The sequence below is a fragment of the Eurosta solidaginis genome, chromosome 3, assembly GCF_040869045.1.
Source record: "Eurosta solidaginis isolate ZX-2024a chromosome 3, ASM4086904v1, whole genome shotgun sequence".
NCBI lineage: Eukaryota > Metazoa > Arthropoda > Insecta > Diptera > Tephritidae > Eurosta > Eurosta solidaginis.
In genome coordinates, this window is record NC_090321.1 from 67,575,420 (window position 1) to 67,581,419 (window position 6,000).

The following is a 6,000-nucleotide window of genomic DNA, read 5'->3' on the forward strand; positions in this document are numbered from 1 at the left end:
AATTTAAGTAAACGGCCTGGTAGGCTTAACGACGGCTATCCTCAATTCCTTTTTTTCACTTCCACTCTCTTTTCCTTTTGCGCTGCCTAACAATCGAACGGACCTTCAATAATTTTTTTCACACTTCCATTTACTATTTTTAAGCATTTATTAACACAACTTTACTTTTACTTTTTTTGTAATTTTAAATTAAATTTCATTTCGATTTAATATTTTATTTCTTTAACACTTTATTTTAACTCAAAAATAGTTTTGTATGAAAAATAGCTAAAAAGTAAGTATATATATATTTTTGATACGCCTAAAAGTATACACTTATTATAAAACTCAAGTTTATTGCTTCGAATGTCATCCGGGACTGAATGTGCACCACCAACGGCGCGAGTAATCAGTCGTTTGGTCTTTTCATGCGAACTCCTCGCTCTCTCACGCGCTCAATTAGGATGCTGTGGCGCTATTTCTGCTTCCTCCTTAATTTTCGTAAGTGAGTGGCATAAAAGTGTATGTGTATGCGTATGTGTGCTTCAGCGTATATTTGGGTAGGTGTTTGCCTTACCGTTTACCCTTGGGTGTAGCCAGATTTTGAAAAAGCCTGGTGTGCAAATTTGGTTAGTAAATATGGACGTACAATTTAAATTTCGTGCTTTATGCCCACTGGTCATTATAATTATAATTATTTGCTTTTTAATACCTATGCTTTTTGGACCATCTCCTAGTAAATACGCCCCTTATTTCTTACAGGCGATAACTGTCGCCAATGGGAAGCATATAGGTCAATTGCCCTCTCATCGTTCACATGATATTCCCAACTCTGTGTTTATCTGCTGGCAAAGTCGCGTGTCAATAGAAACACCCTTTGCGCCGCAACGTCTGTACCCATTCGCATAACAGGAACTAACCAGTGAAGCTCTTCATTAAATGTGTTTCAGCAGTGGGAGAATCTTCTGGGTAATCTTTCTTAAAAACAAACAGTCAGCGCAGCTCAATTGAGTACGATAATTCGTTCCGCACCTCCTTTGAACATCGGCATGAGGATGACTTGTATCTAGTAATTTAAATATTATGTTGACGTCTCTCTGTTGGCCCCTATTATATTCCCTATCCACATCCCTTTCTCTATCCGCATCCCTATCCCTGTTACTATTCCTGCTCCTATCATATCCCAAACCATATCCCTACATATATTTCTATACCTATCATTATTTTTATGTTTGCCCCTATTTCTGTCATTATATTTTCCCTAGTGCTAAATACTAACGTAGTGATTCTCTTCACATGGGTGAAGGGCAGCGAAATTAGCCTAACATATTCTATATGAAGGAGTTTTCAATATCGGCGAGCTTTCTTTTGATATTAATGGCGTTAATCATACTAAGTTCTATAGTAAAAAAAATAAAATAAAAAAATAAATGTAAGGCGCGATAATCTCCGAAGTGCTCCTTTGAATTTTTCTTACATATTGGCGAGACGGGACCTATTTGTTTTATGCCGACTCCGAACGGCATCTGCAAGGCAGTTGAGTTTTCACTGAGAGCTTTTCATGGCAGATATATACTCGGAGTGCTTGCCAAACACTGCCGAGGGACGACCCCGCTTAGAATAACTTTTCTCTAATTGAAAAACCTTGTTTCTAAAATTTTGATGTTACTTCTCCCGGGGCGTGAACCCAGGATTTACGGTGTGGTAGGTGGAACACGCTACCATAACACCACGGCGGCCGTTTAAAGCAATTTGTTATTGCGCAGCCTGAATGCTCTTCTTCTCTTATGCATGCCTAGAGGCAGATGCTGAAGATTGCCCATAATAGTTATGGAATACTTTTTGGAACGAAGTCTAAGTTCTTGTAAATGTTAGAATGCCGCTAGCCCGAAGTCCTAATTCACTGGACTATGATCAAAATGTTGCTGTTGTAGCGCTCCTCGACGACTAATGTAGTATCACGAACGTGGTTAGTCCTTTGGCGGTTTGAATCCGGTACGCTCCATTATTTGTACCTTCTGGTATTCGCCTGACTTACTCGAAAATGATTTCATTTTGACCCTAAAGACCTTCGCTTTTATTGATTATGGAATATTGTAAGCTCTGAATCCGCTTATCATATCGGGGCTGCGTCGCAGAGTTCACACAAACCACGCTGCCGTTTAAGCTACAGACAACTGTAGATTTTTGAGTCATTTAAAAACAGAACAGGCGAAGGACATAACCTTAAAGGGTAACACTATTCATCTCGCGCTTCGTCACTCAATGTACCAAAGCGACTGTAAGATGTCGAATACGTGTTTCAGCAGTTATCTTAGGTACACTCAGACACACTTTTATTAAAAGAACCCGCAGGGTCATGAAATCCATACCTTCCTAAAACAAAGTTCACTGCATTTTTGCAGTGCCACTTTCCCCACATTCGACGCCCACTCGGACGACCATTGGAAATTTGAGCACAACTCATGCTACCAAATACGCTCTAGCTCTCAATACTGATATACCCTTCACTCTTTTGCTCATTTATTAACGAAGCATCCGTATGTAGTCGTATGTATGTGTGTATGTATACACATAGGCATGTGTGTTATAACTGGCCCATGCCTTTTTATCAGAAAGAATGAATGAATCGAAATGCCACACACACAAGTATAGACGAATTGGCGTTTGCTCTCATGAACCGTCGTAGTTCAATCGTGCTGATTAGCTTTGAACTATATATTTCGTATAGCATACTTTTAGGCTGTGTACAACATATGTTAATGCGAAGTGAGACATTTATTTTTTTTGAATTTCGCTTTCGGCTATCCGAAATGTGGGAATACTCGGGATCTGTAACGGAAGTCAAAAATGTCCACTATAAGATGCGCCTAAAAATATGCAATTTGAATATTTGCAACTCAGAATGCAATCAGTACTCGTCCTTAAGTGAAATTTTTGTACGGAAAGCGGATTTACTATGAGGCATTGCCTTTACAAAACGGAAAAGTCCTGCGTAGTATTAGCACCTGCTGCTTCCAAAGGACCCTTAGTTTTATTACAGAATTGGTCCGGAAATCCCCCGTGCAGTAAATTGTAAAAAGTGTGAGTTCGGTAGAGATTGTTGTTGTTGTTGTTGTAGCGATAAGGTTACTCCCAAAGGCTTTGGGGAGTGTTATCGATGTGATGGTCCTTTGCCGGATACAGATCCGGTACGCTCCGGTAACACAGCACCATTATGGTGCTATCCCGTCCATCTCGGGAACGATTTATATGGCCACATTAAACCTTCAGGCCATCCCTCCCTCCCCACCACCAAGTTCCATGAGGAGCGTGGGTCTTCAGAGCCTCGTCTGTTAGTGAAACGGGATTCGCCGCTCCAAGGGGAGATTGACAATTGGGTTGGAGAAGCTATATATTGCGCTACACAACCCCTTGAGGTTGTAAAATGTTGTTATAAAATTTTGTTTTGCTAAGACGAGCATAGGAAATGAGGACAGAACTGTGAAAACGTCTTCAAAGCTGAAAAGGAGATAAGAAGGAAATATAAAGCTATACAGCTTTTGAAGACCTATATAATGGCACATCAATTTTAAAAATCGGTTTCATATCTGCGTAAAACTCGTATAGCGCATCATCCGCTTCCCACGGCATTCGATTATATGCAGCGGAGCCACTCGGAATTTTTTTCCCGAACAAAGGCTGTCATTTCAGTGCAACCCTATTTAATTTTAATTACGTCCCTCCCACAAATTGTCATCCTCGGAGCAGCTCCTTGCAGCTAGACTGCTCCATACGCTCCTGGTCCCGGAAGTTATTGAACCTAACCCCGGTTCTTAGGATGTGGTTCTGCTGCTTATGCCGGAAAAAGATTGACCTCAGATAATCATACTCTTGTCAGTGTGTCACGTGTAAAATATGGTTGCACCGTTCGGATTGTTCTAGGTTAGAACCCAACGTTCGTCGTCCCCGAAATTTATACAAAACTTTTGTGGCCCCCTATTCTTCACGCCCAAGGAAGTCCCGCGGCTCACGCTCAAGCGTATCTCGGCCACCTTGTCGCAGCAACGTTGCCCATCAGACCACAGCAACTGTCCGCTGTTGCTCGCGCCAAACGGCGCCTCCAGCTTACGCTGCCCCTCCAACCCATCACTACAATCTACGTAGCATGGATAGAAGCAACGCCAAACACCAGATTCTACCCCCGTCCCGCCACTCCTTTTCCGGCACACGTACTCGCGTAAGAAGCAGTCATCAATTCCAAGTGCCCCACACCATGTGTTTCGTACGCCAGCTAAGAATATTCATGTTCGCGACATCGGTTAAATCTAGTTCATGCCTTGGCCGATGCGCCTTCATAGATGGTTCCGGGCTTAGCAATGGCAATAATGCGACTGGCGTATTCGTTGCACCGTGCTGCCAAACCTAAGTACCAAGTACCCACACGGGTAGCACACCCACAAAGCCTAAATCCTTCAAGGCGTGTCCAACCATCTCTAATCCGCAGAGTGAAGACTACCAATTAATTGTATCACCTCTGGGAGGACTACACAACATTCACTAATCAATCTTCCGAAACTCTCCCAATTACGACTGATGTCCCTAAATTACGGACTATACCAGCGAAAACCTTATCTGTGGGAGGGACGTAACAAATTAAATGGGGTTACACTGAAATGACAGTCCTTGGTCGGCAAAATATCGGAGTCACTCCGGTACATGGAACCGGCTGCCTTGGGAAGCGAACTTTATCATAGGAGGCTCTCGTGGCACTCGACTTATCAATAGCTTTAGACATTTCGCCCCTTCCCCCTTTTATAAAAAGATGGACCGGTGGAGTCTTATTCCCACTTCTGTTTAACTTATACACACTAAAGTTGCCTTCCTTACCGGAAGGAATTACTATCATTTCTTACGCCGACGACTGCTCGATAATGGCAACAGAATAGAGGAATTAATTTCTAAAGTAAATAGCTACTTCCCTAGTTGTTGTTGTTATATCAGTGCTTCGATCCATCCAATAGGTGCGACCGATCACAAATTGTCATCAATATCTTCTTACGGGAGTCCAAGGAAACTTGCTGTTTCAACAGGGGTGGACCATAATGAGAGGGGTGTTAGAGGCGTTGGTTCCACAATTCAATGGAAGAGATGGTTGGTGTCATGTGGGGACACATTGCAACCAGAGCATACATTTTTTATGTCGGGGTTGATTCTGGATAGGTAAGAGTTTAACCTGTTACAGTATCCATATCGAAGTTGAGCTAGAGTGACTCGCGTTTCCCTGGGGAGTGTGTGTTCCTCTTCCGCAAGTTTCTGGTATTGTTCTTTGAGTACTGGATTCACCGAAGCCTGATTGTGGAGTTCACTGAGGATCTGCGTGTGTTTTTTGGCTTCATACGGCTGAGTTCTCAGGTGCCTTATTTCCTAGTAATGCTTACGAAGATGACTCCTTAAGCCCCTGGGCGGTGTTGGCTCATCAATCATACGTCTGTTGGGATGCCCAGGTTTCTGGGAATTCAACAGGAACTGTTTGGTTAGCATCTCGCCTCATTATGTAGTAGAGGTTTTCGCCGATCACTTTATCGGCGGCGGCGGCGTAGGCTCTGTTATATACTGGTGGCGGCGGCGAGGGCGGCGCGTCGGTATACGCCGGGGTTTTTACTTTAAAAAGCCCGATATTTTTATTCAAAAAATAATTTTTGGGAAAGGTTTCGTTTGTATGTATTTAAGGAAATCAACGTTTTGGCCACTTCGGAAAGTTCCGGGGTTTTGCCTCAAAATCTCGCAGATCGTTCAAACATTTTCAGGAGTAGCTCCTTGCGGAGGGATTGTCCCTCGTTTACTTACTCCAGATAGGCTTCGAACCTAACCCCGGTCTTTGGAATTGCTGCATCTGCTAAAAAGAAATAGAGATACATAAAATGGTAACACTTTGCCTGTATATCCCGTGCAAAGCCGAACAAAATTTCTTTAAGTCATTTGTGGCTCCTTGGCGGTCACGAACAAAGGCGACTTACGGTTGCTATTAATGGTCTTTTA